Consider the following 18,425-nt stretch of genomic DNA (forward strand, 5'->3'; position numbering starts at 1 on the left):
CTGTGTGTGTGTGTCTGTGTGTGTGTGTGTGTGCGAGAGAGAGAGAGAGAAAGAGAGAGAAAGAGAGAGAGAGAGAGAGAGAGAGAGAGAGAGATAAAGGAGTGGGGAGGACAGCATCATGGTGGAATTCTGAGAGCAGAAAGACTAAATGAGGAAGGGGTATAGCAGGATGGAGGAAATCATGGGTTGGGGGAGAGCCAACCCCAAATGAAGATCCATGAAAAGCCATGTGGAAGCCAACTATCTCACAACCCAGGTAAAATGTAATGGAAGGTATAGTAGACTATATGTGACATAAGAGGGGGACATTGAGAACTAAAGGATTAAAGCAAGGGTGGGAGGGTGAGAGAGAGAAGGGGTTGTTGGTCAGTTAACCAAAACCAAGGATATATGTGAAAACCTATGAATTATCAGTGTAACTTCAAAATATGACTGTAAGAGGACAAGAGTTTAAGTGGAATTAACCTGCATGGTTAGCCCAGAAGACATGGACTATTAACATTGTAGTGTAAAACATAGGCAACCTCCTTAGGAATTATTGGTGAGGGAGGCTTCAGAGGTATCTAAAACAATGCAGGTTATTGACATTGCCATCAGATACACACTATACCAACATGGTTATTGGCATTGCCATCAGATACACACTATACCAACATGGTTATTGGCATTGTTATCAGAGATACACTATAACTACATGGTGAGACCTGATTGCTGAAAGTCCTACACAGATCAAATCCAGGATGCGTAGAAGTCAATCTCAAACAGGCTGGGAAAACCTCCTCTCTTCTGGCTAGCTTTCACTGAGCCTGAAGATGCTATGCAGGCTTCTGAGGAAAAAAAAGGAATTAATTGTTTTACTCAGAGCTGGATTCTGCAGGCTACATTGTGGACATGACAGACAAGACCCACCCACTGGCAAATGGTGGCACAAACTACTTTCTAACTAGATTTAAGTCCTGCTCCCCAAGAAGAAATGTCATGTCTGCTGCCGTAAGCCTTCTAAATTCCTATGTCTGGGAGGTTATAGGCCCTGAGGTAGACCTGCTATTTTTAACTGTATTTAACTAAATGGTGTAGCGGTGAATTAGTTAAACTACTGTGGCTCCTGGTGGGTGGTGGGTGTTGTGTGCGACGTACCCGCCCAAAATCTCTCTGAATTCTTGAATGAAAGATACCCATGTGCCAGCTAATTTTGACATACCTTGACTAACTCAATGGTTGGACATTTCTAAAGCTCCCCATGGCTAGCACACATTTCCCTCTGGTATTCCTTGCTCAACACCTATAAATCTATGTTTTAGTTTTGCTGCCCTGTCACCTTCTGGGCATCCACTTTCCCTTTTCACCTACATTGCTGGGTGATTTTTCTTCTGCAGCTCTTTTTTTTTTTTTTTAAATTGGATTTTTTTTATTTATTTACATTTCAAATGTTATCCCTTTTCCCAGTTTCCCATCCTTAACCCCCCTAACTCCTCCCCTTCCCCCTTCTTCTATGAGGGCGTTATCCCACCCATCCACCCACCCCTTCCCACCTCCCCTCCCAGACATTCTCCTGCACTGGGGGGTCCAGCCTTGGCAGGATCAAGGGCTTCTCCTCCCATTGGTGCCCAACAAGGCCATCCTCTGCTATATATGCAGCTGGAGCCATGGGTCTGTCCATGTATACTCTTTGGATGGTGGCCTAGTCTCTGGGAGCTCTGGGTTGGTATTGTTCTTATGGGGTTGCAAACCCCTTCAGCTCCTTCAATCCTTTCTTTAACTCCTCCAATGAGAACCCCATTCTCAGTTTAATGGTTGGCTGTGAGTATTCACCTCTGTATTTGCCATGCTCTGGCAAAGCCTCTCAGGAGACAGCTGTATCAGGCTCCTGTGAGCATGTGCTTCTTGGCATCAGCAATATTGTCTGGGTTTGGTGACTGCATGTGTATGGGCTGGATCCCCAGGTGGGGCAGTCTCTGGATGGCTGTTCCTTCAGTTTCTGCTCCAAACATCATTTCCATATCTCCTCCTATTAATATTTTTGTTCCCCCTTTTAAGAAGGACTGAAGCCTCCACACTTTGGTGGTCCTTCTTTTTGAACTTCATGTGGTCTGTGGATTGTATCTTGGGTAATCCAATACAGCTCTTAAATCTTATCCCTCTCTAAGTCATGGCAATTCTCCTCCCCCCCTCCCCTTGCCTGAGCAATCTAAAAGTCCCGCCTCTGTCTTTCTGCCCAGCCATTGGCTCTACGACAATCTATGTTATCAACTGGAGTCAGCTAGGGCAGGGACCCTCAGGTCTGGGAGCCGAATTAAGACAGAGCATTAGAACCAATTCCCAACAAAATGGTCAGGTTTTCAAATTGCCGTTTAAATATTTATATTCATACCTGCACATGGCCTAAACATCACTAAGTCAGTCTAGATCCTCAGACAGATGAGGAGATGTTCGTTAGGACTCGCCCCTTGCTAAGGAGATATTGGCAATTGATAAGCTGCCAGGGACGGGGAATCATTTGGATGCCACTGTGGTGAGGTCATTTAAGGTTGCAGGAACAGATCCAATTTATCTGCTTATTTAAAGACTAGGAAGGCAGAAACACAAGGTCTTAGCACTTGGCCCCGTCTTTTTGAAAGCAAAAGCACAGACAGACAAAGTACATGGAGACAGCCTTCCCCAGTAGAGAAGGAGCCCCAGATCTGGAATTCAAGCTTGTGTGGCAGAGCCCCAAGTTTTATAAATTTGAGGATGTCGTCAATTTTCTTTCTCCTTCAGAATTGCCTGGTTTGGGTTATGGTTGGGAATTAGAACTTGGCCTAGGCCTAGATTTGGCCTAGGAAACTGTTCACCCCCATCATGGAAGATTCGACAGCCCCACCAGTTTCCTCAGGCAGGAAAAATACTACGTGGTCTTTATCTTGGTGGGAGAGAAGAATCACATCAAGGAACTCAGGCATTTTCATATTTAAGTGAAAAGTCTAGGAACACACCAAACTGGACAGAAAGAGTCCAGGAGGCCTCAGTTCCATATAAAGGACTTTAGGCTACTGAGAAAAGCAACTGTTCCTTCTCCCAGGGAAGAGCATTGATAGGTTGTCCTGTGCCGAATAGTCAGCCCTGAGGACGTAAATATAGATAGCGTTATATGGATTGAACAGATTGTATTTTAGAAATATATATGTATATCCATATACATGTGCGTGTGCATGCATGTGCATGCATGTGTATGTGTGTGTGTGTGTGTGTGTGTGTGTGTGTGTGTGTATGTGTGTGTGTAATAACAATTAGCAAAAATAGAAAAGGCCATGAAGTCATGAATGGGAAGGAGGGCAGGGAAGGGTATATGGAAGGGTTTGGAGGGAGGACTGTCAAGACTAAATTTTAATCTCAATAAAACTTTAAAAGGACATGAATTTCTGAGTCCCACGCCCTCATCCCTCACTCTCAGAGGTCACTCTAATGCTGTCAAGGTTTGGGGAGACAATGCTTTTGGCTACTTCTGGTTATGGAAGGCAACAACAGTCAGGATGTCCTTGGGGATGGTCAGTCTACGAGGCTGTAGGAGAACTTGGTCTATAGCCCAGGCTGACCTCAAACTCACAGAGATTTACCTGCCTCTGCCTCTTCAGTGCTGAGATTAAAGGTGTGTGCCAGTTTAGTGGCGAGTTCTTTAGCCTTTGCCTTTTCCAGCTTGGCAATGCGAGCCACACACTTAGGACCCAGGATGTTGCCTCCCCAGTGGTGGCAGATCTCGTCATATCTGTCATTATAATTGGTCCTAGTAGCTTCCACCAGCTTAGCCAGAGCACCCGTGTCTTCAGAGTTAACCTGTGTGAAGGCAACAGTGGTGCATATCTTCCTGTGGACCAGGCGCCCCAGCCTGGCCTTTCCCTTGATGATGCAGTAGGGCACCCCCATCTTTCGACACAGGGCAGGCAGGAAAACCACCAGCTCAGTGGGGTCTGCATCATGGGGAATCTCCACCAGCTGAGCCTTCTTCTTCTCCACCAAGGTGGTGACTGTATTGACCCCGCTCGGAGGACAGGTGGTCTCTTAGTTGGGACGTCCCCTTTGCAGCACGGGCCAGCAGCCTTTGCTCCTTCTCCTGCTTTGTCTCTGGCCTGTACTTGTAGGCAAGTTTAAGCAGCTGAGTCGCTGTTTGCCTGTCCAGGGCCTGGGTGAACTGGTTGATGGCAGGAGGTACTTTGAGCCACTTATAGAGGATGGCTCTTTGCCGCTGCAGCCTGATGTGGTGGGGCCACTTGATGAAGGGTGTGAGATCTCTTTTGGGCTGGATGTCCTACCCAATGCCGAAGTTCTTGGGCCTTTTCTCAAACATAGGATTGACCACTTTTTGCCCTCCTGTTTCTTCATGATGGTGGGGGCTGGGGCTACCTCCTTCCCCTTGGCTTTCTTTCCTTTGGGTATCTTGCTTGGGTGGCAGAAAGAGCAGAAATGTGTATTTTTCTTTTACTAGAAAAAGTCCCAATTTCATTTATTTTTTTATTTTTATCTTTATTAACTTGAGTATTTCTTATTTACATTTCGATTGTTATTCCCCTTCCCGGTTTCCGGGCCAACGTCCCCCTAGCCCCTCCCCCTCCCCTTCTATATGGGCTTCCCCTCCCCATCCTCCCCCATTACTGCCCTCCCCCCAACAATCACGTTCACTGGGGGTTCAGTCTTGGCAGGACCCAGGGCTTCCCCTTCCACTGGTGCTCTTACTAGGCTATTCATTGCTACCTATGTAGTTGGAGCCCAGGGTCAGTCCATGTATAGTCTTTGGGCTTAGTCCCTGGAAGCTCTGGTTGGTTGGCATTGTTGTTCAAATGGGGTCTCGAGCCCCTTCAAGCTCTTCCAGTCCTTTCTCTGATTCCTTCAACGGGGGTCCTGTTCTCAGTTCAGTGGTTTGCTGCTGGCATTCGCCTCTGTATTTGCAATATTCTGGCTGTGTCTCTCAGGAAAGATCTACGTCCGGTTCCTGTCAGCCTGCACTTCTTTGCTTCATCCATCTTCTCTAATTGGGTGGCTGTATATGTATGGGCCACATGTGGGGCAGGCTCTGAATGGGTGTTCCTTCTGCCTCTGTTCTAAACTTTGCCTCCCTATTCCCTGCCAAGGGTTTTCTTGTTCCCCTTTTAAAGAAGGAGTGAAGCATTCGCATTTTGGTCATCCTTCTTCAGTTTCATGTGTTCTGTGCATCTAGGGTAATTTGAGCAAGGAATGTGTATTTTTAAGGTAATGGGTTTCTCTGCTTCAGGAGTTTGCAGAGCTTTTATCGTTGGCTCGTAAAAGACTGAGCCCTGGCTCTCAATAATCTTAACCTCATGTGAAAGGTTAGAGAAATGGTCTTTTCTTCATCCAGATTGCTGTAAGCTTTGTTTGACAGGTCAAAGTATGACTGCAATCTCTATATAATCAGCAGCTCATTACACCAGTCTTCTATGTATGAAAACAAATGCCTGGAAACCACAAGAGCAGTCAGTACCCTCCCTGCGATAGAAACCCCTGCCAACATACCAGATATAATGCCTGGTCCATATAGACACTGGTGTAAGTTGATGTCAATATGCAGGTGAGGGCTGGCAGCAGTTAGGTCAAGGCCATGATTGGACGGTAAAAAAGTAAGACAGGGTCAAAGTTTTTGTAAGGCGAGAGAGAAGGAAAAGGGAGAATCAGAATAGAGGCAGAGAAGGACCACCCAGATCTGGGTGTTCTTGAATGGCCCTGGGAAGTTAGTTATGTATACTTCTTAAGGGATGGACTTCTATAGGTACATCTAGCTTATCTAGGTGGGCGGTTTATATCTTTATCAACTGCTTGTGAGTTTATTGTGTGGCTGTATTGTGGATTGAAAATTTAACACATAAATCTGATAGTTAAGTTATAGTTTATCGAGTCATGATTTTACCAGGTAGCTGGAACCAGAGAGTTCGAGGCTAGCAGAGAGCCACCGGGAGAGATATTAACCAGAGGTAAATTATGGTTAGTTCCACATGGCCCTCCGGTGCCAGAACTAACTCTAGGGACCAGCATGGCGAGGTGCCACGCTGGAACGGCTCTTGGACTGCCTGGGTCAGAGAGTACTTGGGAGCAGCGTGGAGCTGCTGAGACAAAGATACCCCACGGTGCCATGTGTCCCAACAGCCCCAGCACTAGTGCAGGATAAAAGATTCTGCATTTTTAAAAAATATTTACTGTAACACTGTGGTCCAACCTTGAGTAAAATTCAGATTTCATTCTTGTTGAGAGCATAGCCAGACATCAGTATCTTGGAGAGAAATACAATCCCATTAGGTGTGTTTTGTAAAATTCACCAGGGATGTTCCAATTGGGTATCTTGGATAATTTCTCCCAACCCTGTGAGTTTGACAGCAGGCTATTTGGTACCTCACTGAAGCAGGGAACGTAGAGTGCGGGAGGGCATGATCCAACCATGAGCAATGATCTTTTAGCGAGAGGGTGTTCCACAGCTGATAAATGTGTTTATATTTAGCCTCAGCATTTCCTTATCAAGAAGAAGATTATATAGTGAGAAATAGTTGTCTGAATAACATCTCATATGAATCTAAGTCTAATGCTTGGCAAGTGTTATTGATCGTTAAACTGTTAAACAGGCCAATCATTTGGTTGGTTAAGACCATGACTGTGGCATCACTTGGAAATATGGGGGTAACTTTTCCTTTGTGTTGACCCTCCCGTTCACAGACTAGTTAGACTTTAACTATTGGAGTACATCCAGTGGGATCGCAAAGCTTCTTCAAACAAGAGGCAAGATGACTCACCAGACCTGCAGGCTATTTTGAGAGATGTCTCACAGTTTATTGGGTCCTAGTTGACCTTGGACACTGCGATAGCTAATTTTGGCTAATGCTGTCAACCTGACTACACCTGGAGTTAGCTAAAACCCAAGCAGCTGGTACACCTATGAGAATTTATTTTTAATGAAATCTTTTGAAGTGGGAAGACCCAGTTTTAATTTGGATCTTTCGAGGTGGAAAGAATTACCTTTGATGTGGGCCACACTTCCTGGTGGCAGCCTATATAAAGAATGTGGAAGAAGGAAGCTTTTGCTCTTTGCCTGCTTGCCCTCACTCTTGCTGGCAGAGTCCATCCCTTCTCTGGTATTACAGCCTACTTCTTTGGGACTCTGGTGTAAGCTGAAGACCAACTGAGACATCCAGCTTGTGGACTAAACAACTGTTGGATTCTTGACGATTCTGTACATCGGGCTGGCCTCAAGTTTACAGACACCCACCAGCTGCTGGGCTGAGATCCATATCTGGCTTAAAATTTTATCATTTTATTGAAAGAAACTTGGATCCAAACTACATATATAACAATGTAATAAATTAATGTTGGGGGGTTGGGGATTTAGCTCAGTGGTAGAGCGCTTGCCTAGTAAGCGCAAGGCCCTGGGTTCGATCCCCAGCTCCAAAAAAAAAAGAAAAGAAAAAGAAAAAAATCCCCCTGTCTGAGGGTTTCTGGGTTTCTGTTGCTGTGAAGGGACACCAGGACATGGCAGTTCTTATAAAGGAAAACATCTAACTGCAGCTGGCTTACAGTTCAGAGGTTCAGTCCATTATCATCATTGATAGAAAGCATGGCGGTGTGCAGACAGACATGGTGCTGGAGGAGTGGAGAGTTCTACATCTTGATCTGCAGGTGTCGGGAAAAGAACTGTGTGCCATTCAGTCTGAGCTTGAGCAAAAGGCCTGCCGCCACAGTGAACGCTTCCTTCCACAAGGGCACATCTACTCCAATGGCACGACTTCTGATGCTCCTCATGGGCCAAGCGTTCAGACACATGAGTCTATGGGGGCCATTCCTATTCAAACCACCATTCCCTCAGAATTAACTAAGGAATCTTTGAGAAAACTATTTGAAGTTATTGTTTGAGAGATTTTTAGAAAGTGAGCTTAAACAGTGCAGGAAATTTACCAAGAGAATGTATGAACAAAAGGTATTTTTCTTCCTCTACTATGTGCTGGCTACTTTGTGAAGTCTTGTGGAGGAGTCCAGTGGTGACAGGCTAGACCCACCTGGCCTCCTAGTAATCTGCAGTGATCTGTTTAAATGAGTCTTTATCACCTGCTGGGGCACATTTTGGGAACTGGGGTTGATACTACACTTGATCTCAGCCAAAAGGCTGAAAAGTGATATGGAACTGGGGTTGATAAGAGACAGAAAACATTTTTTAAAAAGAATGTTACCAGAGATACAACACTTGATTTTTTTTTTGTTAAATTTGGTTTATTTATTTATTTATTTTTATTAACTTGAGTATTTCTTATTTACATTTCGAGTGTTATTCCCTTTCCCGGTTTCCGGGCAAACATCCCCCTCTCCCCTCCCCTTCCTTATGGGTGTTCCCCTCCCGGCCCTCCCCCCATTGTCGCCCTCCCCCCAACAGTCTAGTTCACTGGGGGTTCAGTCTTAGCAGAACCCAGGGCTTCCCCTTCCACTGGTGCTCTTACTAGGATATTCATTGCTACCTATGAGGTCAGAGTCCAGGGTCAGTCCATGTATAGTCTTTAGGTAGTGGCGCAGTCCCTGGAAGCTCTGGTTGCTTGGCATTGTTGTACATATGGGGTCTCGAGCCCCTTCAAGCTATTCCAGTTCTTTCTCTGATTCCTTCAACGGGGGTCCTATTCTCAGTTCAGTGGTTTGCTGCTGGCATTCGCCTCTGTATTTGCTGTATTCTGGCTGTGTCTCTCAGGAGCAATCTACATCCGGCTCCTGTCGGCCTGCACTTCTTTGCTTCATCCATCTTGTCTAATTGGGTGGCTGTATATGTATGGGCCACATGTGGGGCAGGCTCTGAATGGGTGTTCCTTCAGTCTCTGTTTTAATCTTTGCCTCTCTCTTCCCTGCCAAGGGTATTCTTGTTCCCCTTTTAAAGAAGGAGTGAAGCATTCACATTTTGATGATCTGTCTTGAGTTTCATTTGTTCAAGGCATCTAGGGTAATTCAAGCATTTGGGCTAATAGCCACTTATCAATGAGTGCATACCATGTATGTCTTTCTGTGATTGGGTTAGCTCACTCAGGATGATATTTTCCAGTTCCAACCATTTGCCTACGAATTTCATAAACTCGTTGTTTTTGATAGCTGAGTAATATTCCATTGTGTAGATGTACCACATTTTCTGTATCCATTCCTCTGTTGAAGGGCATCTGGGTTCTTTCCAGCTTCTGGCTATTATAAATAAGGCTGCAATGAACATAGTGGAGCACGTGTCTTTTTTATATGTTGGGGCATCTTTTGGGTATATGCCCAAGAGAGGTATAGCTGGATCCTCAGGCAGTTCAATGTCCAATTTTCTGAGGAACCTCCAGACTGATTTCCAGAATGGTTGTACCAGTCTGCAACCCCACCAACAATGGAGGAGTGTTCCTCTTTCTCCACATCCTCACCAGCATCTGCTGTCACCTGAGTTTTTGATCTTAGCCATTCTCACTGGTGTGAGGTGAAATCTCAGGGTTGTTTTGATTTGCATTTCCCTTATGACTAAAGATGCTGAACATTTCTTTAGGTGTTTCTCAGCCATTCGGCATTCCTCAGCTGTGAATTGTTGTTTAGCTCTGAACCCCATTTTTTAATAGGGTTATTTGTCTCCCTGCGGTCTAACTTCTTGAGTTCTTTGTATATTTTGGATACAAGGCCTCTATCTGTTGTAGGATTGGTAAAGATCTTTTCCCAATCTGTTGGTTGCCGTTTTGTCCTAACCACAGTGTCCTTTGCCTTACAGAAGCTTTGCAGTTTTATGAGATCCCATTTGTCGATTCTTGATCTTAGAGCGTAAGCCATTGGTGTTTTGTTCAGGAAATTTTTTCCAGTGCCCATGTGTTCCAGATGCTTCCCTAGTTTTTCTTCTATTAGTTTGAGTGTGTCTGGTTTGATGTGGAGGTCCTTGATCCACTTGGACTTAAGCTTTGTACAGGGTGATAAGCATGGATCGATCTGCATTCTTCTACATGTTGACCTCCAGTTGAACCAGCACCATTTGCTGAAAATGCTATCTTTTTTCCATTTGATGGTTTTGGCTCGTTTGTCAAAAATCAAGTGCCCATAGGTGTGTGGGTTCATTTCTGGGTCTTCAATTCTGTTCCATTGGTCTATCTGTGTGTCTCTGTACCAACACCATGCAGTTTTTATCACTATTGCTCTGTAATACTGCTTGAGTTCAGGGATAGTGATTCCCCCTGAAGTCCTTTTATTGTTGAGGATAGTTTTAGCTATCCTGGGTTTTTTGTTATTCCAGATGAATTTGCAAATTGTTCTGTCTAACTCTTTGAAGAATTGGATTGGTATTTTGATGGGGATTGCATTGAATCTGTAGATCGCTTTTGGTAAAATGGCCATTTTTTACTATATTAATCCTGCCAATCCATGAGCATGGGAGATCTTTCCATCTTCTGAGGTCTTCTTCAATTTCTTTCTTCAGTGTCTTGAAGTTCTTATTGTAATCTTCTGAGGTCTTCTTCAATTTCTTTCTTCAGTGTCTTGAAGTTCTTATTGTACAAATCTTTTACTTGCTTTGTTAAAGTCACACCGAGGTACTTTATATTATTTGGGTCTATTATGAAGGGTGTCGTTTCCCTAATTTCTTTCTCGGCTTGTTTCTCTTTTGTATAGAGGAAGGCAACTGATTTATTTGAGTTAATTTTATACCCAGCCACTTTGCTGAAGTTGTTTATCAGCTTTAGTAGTTCTCTGGTGGAACTTTTGGGATCACTTAAATATACTATCATATCATCTGCAAATAGTGATATTTTGACTTCTTCTTTTCTGATCTGTATCCCCTTGACCTCCTTTTGTTGTCTGATTGCTCTGGCTAGAACTTCAAGAACTATATTGAATAAGTAGGGAGAGAGTGGGCAGCCTTGTCTAGTCCCTGATTTTAGTGAAATTGCTTCAAGTTTCTCTCCATTTAGTTTAATGTTAGCAACTGGTTTGCTGTATATGGCTTTTACTATGTTTAGGTATGGGCCTTGAATTCCTATTCTTTCCAGGACTTTTATCATGAAAGGGTGTTGAATTTTGTCCAATGCTTTCTCAGCATCTAATGAAATGATCATGTGGTTTTGTTCTCTCAGTTTGTTTACATAATGGATCACGTTGATGGTTTTCCGTATATTAAACCATCCCTGCATGCCTGGGATGAAGCCTACTTGATCATGGTGGATGATTGTTTTGATGTGCTCTTGGATTCGGTTTGCCAGAATTTTATTGAGTATTTTTGCGTCGATATTCATAAGGGAAATTGGTCTGAAGTTCTCTTTCTTTGTTGGGTCTTTGTGTGGTTTAGGTATAAGAGTAATTGTGGCTTCATAGAAGGAATTCGGTAGTGCTCCATCTGTTTCAATTTTGTGGAATAGTTTGGATAATATTGGTATGAGGTCTTCTATGAAGGTCTGATAAAATTCTGCACTAAACCCGTCTGGACCCGGGCTCTTTTTGGTTGGGAGACCTTTAATGACTGCTTCTATTTCCTTAGGAGTTATGGGGTTGTTTAACTGGTTTATGTTACTGATTTAACTTCGGTACCTGGTATCTGTCTAGGAAATTGTCCATTTCCTGCAGATTTTCAAGATTTGTTGAATATAGGCTTTTATAGTAAGATCTGATGTTTTTTGAATTTCCTCTGAATCTGTAGTTATGTCTCCCTTTTCATTTCTGATTTCGTTAATTTGGACACACTCTCTGTGTCCTCTCGTTAGTCTGGCTAAGGCTTTATCTATCTTGTTGATTTTCTCAAAGAACCAACTTTTGGTTCTGTTGATTCTTTCTATGGTCCTTTTTGTTTCTACTTGGTTGATTTCAGCTCTGAGTTTGATTATTTCCTGCCTTCTACTCCTCCTGGGTGTATTTGCTTCTTTTTGTTCTAGAGCTTTTAGGTGTGCTGTCAAGCTGCTGACATATGCTCTCTCCTGTTTCTTTCTGCAGGCACTCAGCGCTATGAGTTTTCCTCTTAGCACAGCTTTCATTGTGTCCCATAAGTTTGGGTATGTTGTACCTTCATTTTCATTAAATTCTAAAAAGTCTTTAATTTCTTTCTTTATTTCTTCCTTGACCAGGTTATCATTGAGTAGAGCATTGTTCAATTTCCAAGTATATGTGGGCATTCTTCCCTTATTGTTATTGAAGACCAGTTTTAGGCCGTGGTGGTTCAATAGCACGCATGGGATTATTTCTATCTTTCTGTACCTGTTGAGGCCCGTTTTTTGACCAATTATATGGTCAATTTTGGAGAAAGTACCATGAGGAGCTGAGAAGAAGGTATATCCTTTTGCTTTAGGATAGAATGTTCTATAAATATCCGTTAAGTCCATTTGGCTCATGACTTCTCTTAGTCTGTCTACGTCTTTGTTCAATTTCTGTTTCCATGATCTGTCCATTGATGAGAGTGGGGTGTTGAAATCTCCCACTATTATTGTGTGAGGTGCAATGTGTGTTTTGAGCTTTAGTAAGGTTTCTTTTACGTATGTAGGTGCCCTTGTATTTGGGGCATAGATATTTAGGATTGAGAGTTCATCTTGGTGGATTTTTCCTTTGATGAATATGAAGTGTCCTTCCTTATCTTTTTTGATGACTTTTAGTTGAAAATTGATTTTATTTGATATTAGAATGGCTACTCCAGCTTGCTTCTTCCGACCATTTGCTTGGAAAGTTGTTTTCCAGCCTTTCACTGTGAGGTAGTGTCTGTCTTTGTCTCTGAGGTGTGTTTCCTTAGGCAGCAGAATGCAGGGTCCCCGTTGCATATCCAGTTTGTTAATCTATGTCTTTTTATTGGGGAGTTAAGGCCATTGATGTTGAGAGATATTAAGGAATAGTGATTATTGCTTCCTGTTATATTCATATTTGGATGTGAGGTTATGTTTGTGTGCTTTTCTTCTCTTTGTTTTGTTGCCAAGACGATTAGTTTCTTGCTTCTTCTAGGGTATAACTTGCCTCCTTATGTTGGGCTTTACCATTTATTATCCTTTGTAGTGCTGGATTTGTAGAAAGATATTGTGTAAATTTGGTTTTGTCATGGAATATCTTGGTTTTTCCATCTATGTTAATTGAGAGTTTTGCAGGATACAGTAACCTGGGCTGGCATTTGTGTTCTCTTAGGGTCTGTATGACATCAGTCCAGGATCTTCTGGCGAAAAGTCTGGTGTGATTCTGATAGGTCTGCCTTTATATGTTACTTGACTTTTTTCCCTTACTGCTTTTAATATTCTTTCTTTATTTTGTGCGTTTGGTGTTTTGACTATTATGTGACGGGAGGTGTTTCTTTTCTCGTCCAATCTATTTGGAGTTCTGTAGGCTTCTTGAATGCCTATGGGTATCTCTTTTTTTAGGTTAGGGAAGTTTTCTTCTATGATTTTGTTGAAGATATTTACTGGTCCTTTGAGCTGGGAGTCTTCACTCTCTTCTATACCTATTATCCTTAGGTTTGATCTTCTCATTGAGTCCTGGATTTCCTGTATGTTTTGGACCAGTAGTTTTTTCCGCTTTACATTATCTTTGACAGTTGAGTCAATGATTTCTATGGAATCTTCTGCTCCTGAGATTCTCTCTTCCATCTCTTGTATTCTGTTGGTGAAGCTTGTATCTACAGCTCCTTGTCTCTTCTTTTGGTTTTCTATATCCAGGGTTGTTTCCATGTGTTCTTTCTTGATTGCTTCTATTTCCATTTTTAATTCCTTCAACTGTTTGATTGTGTTTTCCTGGAATTCTTTGAGGGATTTTTGTGTCTCTTCTCTATGGGCTTCTACTTGTTCATTTATGTTTTCCTGGAATTCTTTCAGGCATTTTTGTGATTCCTCTCTGTAGGCTTCTACTTGTTTATTAATGTTTTCCTGTATTTCTCTAAGGGAGTTCTTCACGTCTTTCTTGAAGTCCTCCAGCATCATGATCAAATATGATTTTGAAACTAGATCTTGCTTTTCTGGTGTGTTTGGGTATTCCATGTTTGTTTTGATGGGAGAATTGGGCTCCAATGGTGCCATGTAGTCTTGGTTTCTGTTGCTTGGGTTCCTGTGCTTGCCTCTCGCCATCAGATTATCTCTAGTGTTACTTTGTTCTGCTATTTCTGACAGTGGCTAGACTGTCCTATAATCCTGTGTGTCAGGAGTGCTGTAGACTTGTTTTCCTATTTTCTTTCAGCCAGTTATGGGGACAGAGTGTTCTGCTTTCGGGCGTGTAGTTTTTCCTCTCTACAGGTCTTCAGCTGTTCCTGTGGGCCTGTGTCTTGAGTTCACCAGGCAGGTCACTTGCAGCAGAAATGTTGGTCTTACCTGTGGTCCCGAGGCTCAAGTTCACTCTCAGGGTGCTGCCCACGAGCTCTCTGTGGCAGCAGCAACCAGGAAGATCTGCGCTGCAGTTTCCGGGAGCTTCAGTGCACCAGGGTTCCAGATGAGGTTTGGTGTTTTCCTATGGCGTCCGAGATGAGTGCAGAGTGCAGTCTCTTCTGGTTTCCCAGGCTTGTCTGCCTCTCTGAAGGTTTAGCTCTCCCTCCCACGGGATTTGGGTGCAGAGAACTGTTTATCCGGTCTGTTCCTTCAGGTTCTGGCGGTGTCTCAGGCGCAGGGGTGCTGCTGCTCCTGGGCCCTCCCCCACGGGAACCCAGAGGCCTTATACAGTTTCCTCTTGGGCCAGGGATGTGGGCAGGGGTGCGCAGTGTTGGTGGTCTTCCGCTCTGCAGCCTCAGGAGTGCCCACCTGACCAGGCGGTGAGGTCTCTCTCCCACGGGGTCTGGGAGCAGAGAGCTGCTGCGGGTCAGGATCCGCGGGTCACAACACTTGATTTTTAAGCATTACTCTCTCATATCTCTAAACATTATCAGGACATCCATGAGTGGCCAGCCCCTACGATCAAGCCAACAGAAGTATATGTCTTTACCAGTGTCTAACCTGTGACTCCTGGGCTAGACTTGGGCTGGCTAGACTTGTGGTGTACCCACAGTTTGTCTTGCAAATGGAGGTGCAAACTAAGTACCTTCCCTCCTATAAAAATCCAGGACCTTTCACTTGAAGCCCCGAGTGTCTGAACTTTTCCGGTTTTATAAGAGGAAGGCTAGGAGGGAATCAGGAACATCTTGAACCTTTGCTTTCTGTCTGTGAAAGCAAGAGGGAAAATTCAATCAGGTGCGTCCCTTCCCCACAGCCCCTCTTCTCAGCCTCTTCTACGGAAGGGCTTCTGTGGCCTAGTAGAAAAGAGACCTCAGAGGACCTGATGCAGTCTGACATGGTGGACTTGGGCTTTGGTGGTGGGCATGGTCAATGTTCCCTATGGCCTGTTGCTGTGGTCTTTGATAGTTTTGCTTCTACCTCAAATATCTCTAGTCTCCATCTGCAGAGAGGAAACAAGAATGGGAGAGGTGAGCGGGAGGGAGAGCATCTGTCCCAGCTGTGATCTCTCAGTCTTCTGTCCAGAGAGGTGGCTCTGACGTACAAGGAGTAACTGGCATAACCAGATGAAACGTCCCTGGGGATCAGTACCAGGATTGATGGGTCACACTTATCCAAGCCCACAGACACCGTCCCTGAGATTCTGTCTGTGAACTAGATATCCTGATGCCTCCATTCCTGAAGGAGTACGCCAACTTCGTTCAAGGGGTGGGTGGACCAGCATAAGGGGAGCCTGGAGCTTGAGAACTAGATAGTTTTCTTTTCTCTAAGACTGCACAGTGACTTAGGCTTGTGAGATAGAATTTCTGGAAGGAAAGTTGTGTCTGCAAATGCTGTGTGATTACAACTTCCACGGGAAGTCTAAGAGTCTGTCTTGGCTTATTTTTCTCCTCCTAAATAGCCGTTCCTGGCCCTTCTTTGTGTTGGACCTAACATCCCCTGACTTAACAGATAAAAATCACTGACCAAAAGGCCAGGATATAGGCCGGTAGCTGAGGGTTGGCAGCTCTGCTGGAGTCACACGCTTAATGTTTTCAACAGTGTTTTTGAAAAGTGCCTTGATTGATGACTTTATTTGTTCTGTTCTGTAAAAACATCATGAAGCCGTTTCCACGTTGGAACGTGGAATTTGCAGTAACCTTACTCGTGGCTCTAGAACAAACTATTCTTATCCTCCTTTGAGGTGAGAAATGTATTTTCATGGTGATAGAGCCCTATTAGTTACTGTTCTATTACTGAGAGAGGACAGACTGCCAGCTGGCAGGCGTGGTGCTGAAGCATAGCTGAGAGCTCGAATCTAATCTATAAGTTGCAGGCAGAGAGATGGGGGATAGGGGAAGACTGGGCCTAGTGTGGGGTTTTGAAACCCCTCAAAGCTCACCCCCAGTGACATACTTCAACAAGGCTACACCCCCTCCCCCAAACACCACCAACTGTTGACCAAGCACTGAAATATATGAATTTAATGGGGGCCATTCTCATCGACACTACCACACCCCCAAATCCCCACCACATGGAAGATTTGACCGTCACACTGAGCAATTCCCTCCAACAGGAGAAGGCCCACCGCATCTTTGTCTTAGAGAAGGAGAAGAATTAGGAGGATGGCATCTCGAGTGCTTCAGTGGAAAGTACTCGCCATTAGAGAAATATGGAGGGAGTTGGATGTGGAGATGAGGGGTAGATGTGATCACATTGTATCGTACATGCGTGTGAAAGTCTCAAGGATAAAGAAAAATGACTTTAAAAAGTCCTATGCTGTGTGTCATTCCTAGCTCTGGGCAGGCTGCAATTAGGTGATCTTAAGCTCCCCCAGCTGTGTTCTCAGGGAGTGAGACCACCATGGCATAGCAGATGGCCACGGGATCCTGGGCTACCAACTCAACAAAGATCTTTTGGAAAGTAGCATCTTGGAGCTATTCCAAGCGTAACCTATCCTCATGGCTCTTCTGCACCATTGCCCTGATTCCAGTCCTCACTATAGTCTTGCTCTGGGACAGGGACCTGCTCCCCACCTGTGACAGCAAGTTAGCAAGGCTCTTTACACCAACTGCAAACCCAGTGTCTCCTTTGGTCCACCTGTTCCGTGTCAGCAATCTTCCCCCGCCCCACTCTGTTCTTTAAAGTACTCATTACTAAAAATTACTGCTTTTTTAATGGATTTTTAAATTTTAATCTTGAGCTGTGTCCCATGATGCTATTTAAATGATGCTCCTTTTCTCTGTAAGCCAGAAGCCACTCAAACTGAGACAAACCTCTTAAAGAAGGCTGGAGTTTTTCCTTCTGATTTGCACTGTTCTCTGGTTCCTTATCCTATTGAACATCCCAAAGAAACAGGATAATAGGGAGGGCCCATGGGAGGATGCTCAAATATCACTCAGAAGGGGAAACAAAATAGTTACCAGAGGTGAATGGAGAGAGGAAGCTGGGTGGAGGCAGGGAACAGGCATGGCGATCATGTATCGGGAGTGGGGATGGGAGAGTGTGGGACCGTGAAAGGCACCCTGGTTCCAGGTTAAGGAGGCTTAAAACCCTAGTGACCCTGAAAGGGACAGTAGGCTTTTTTGCCTGACTCCCAGGAAACCAAGCCGGTCACTAGCCGCAGTCCTCCATAGATTTTAGGCCATCAGTCAGGTAAGGGCAATGCTTCAAGCCCCTCTGCATGTAGAGGTTCAGACCACAGGTCACAGAGGCTCAAGACAGATCTCCATTATAATGAGGTACCTAAAGGCCTGGAGGTTTACCCAATGAACTTTCCTTCACAGACACTCCTCCCTGCAAAAGGTATTTAATCTCAGGCCCACTCTGAGAAGTGAGGTACAGTTTTACTCATCCACTTTTTGCCATGACAATAAATGCCTTAAAACCATCGACTGCCTCTCTTCATCAGGATCCGCCGTGGAGAGCCATGAAGAAGGCCTATAGAGCTGCTGTCTAATCTCGGTAAAAGGTCTCCCTGTGCTCCCAACCACCTCCACCACCAAGCTCAACCCTGCCACCTCAAGCCAAAGACTCTTCCCCACAGGACTAGCTGTAGCTTCCCCATCTTTTACCCCTCGGCCCCGGGCTAAATCCAGCCCCATGGGTTCTCACTCTGTTCTCAGCAATTCCGAGGCATCCCAGAGGCACCTGGATGCCTAAGAGCCTGAGAACCTGAGCGCCCCAGCCTCTTTGCAGGCCTGGGGACCCCCGAGCCAGCTCTGGCTTTGCCCCACTCTCAGATTGCTTTGCCCCACCCCCAGAGCGGTGTCCTATGGACTGGTGGCAGCATGGGACAAACATGGTCAACTTCCGGCGGCGGACTGGACTTGGAACCACATTAAACCTACCGGAGAGGGCTGGGAATGAGAATGAAAATCAGTGGAGGGCATCTCTGGTGCTAGCTGGAGGCCTGAGACAGGGCAGGCTCTAGGGAGTCTATGGGGGGAGACCTAGTGGGAATTCCTACCATTGGGCGATATAGAGACTAATGTAGCCACCTCCTGTAGCCAAGCAGAACTTTCAGTGGAGGGGGGGGGGCATCGACCCACCCACAAAACCTTT

At 44.7% G+C, this 18,425-nt stretch overlaps 1 non-coding gene across 1 annotated transcript; it reads left to right on the plus strand.

Moving 5' to 3' along the window:
* The first annotated feature begins 7,348 nt into the window (after positions 1–7,348).
* Trnat-agu24 (transfer RNA threonine (anticodon AGU) 24) lies at positions 7,349–7,421 on the plus strand. The gene has a single exon. It is a non-coding gene; the product is annotated as a tRNA-Thr (tRNA).
* The last annotated feature ends 11,004 nt before the right edge of the window (positions 7,422–18,425 follow it).

The sequence above is a fragment of the Rattus norvegicus genome, chromosome 11 (genome assembly GCF_036323735.1).
Source record: "Rattus norvegicus strain BN/NHsdMcwi chromosome 11, GRCr8, whole genome shotgun sequence".
NCBI lineage: Eukaryota > Metazoa > Chordata > Mammalia > Rodentia > Muridae > Rattus > Rattus norvegicus.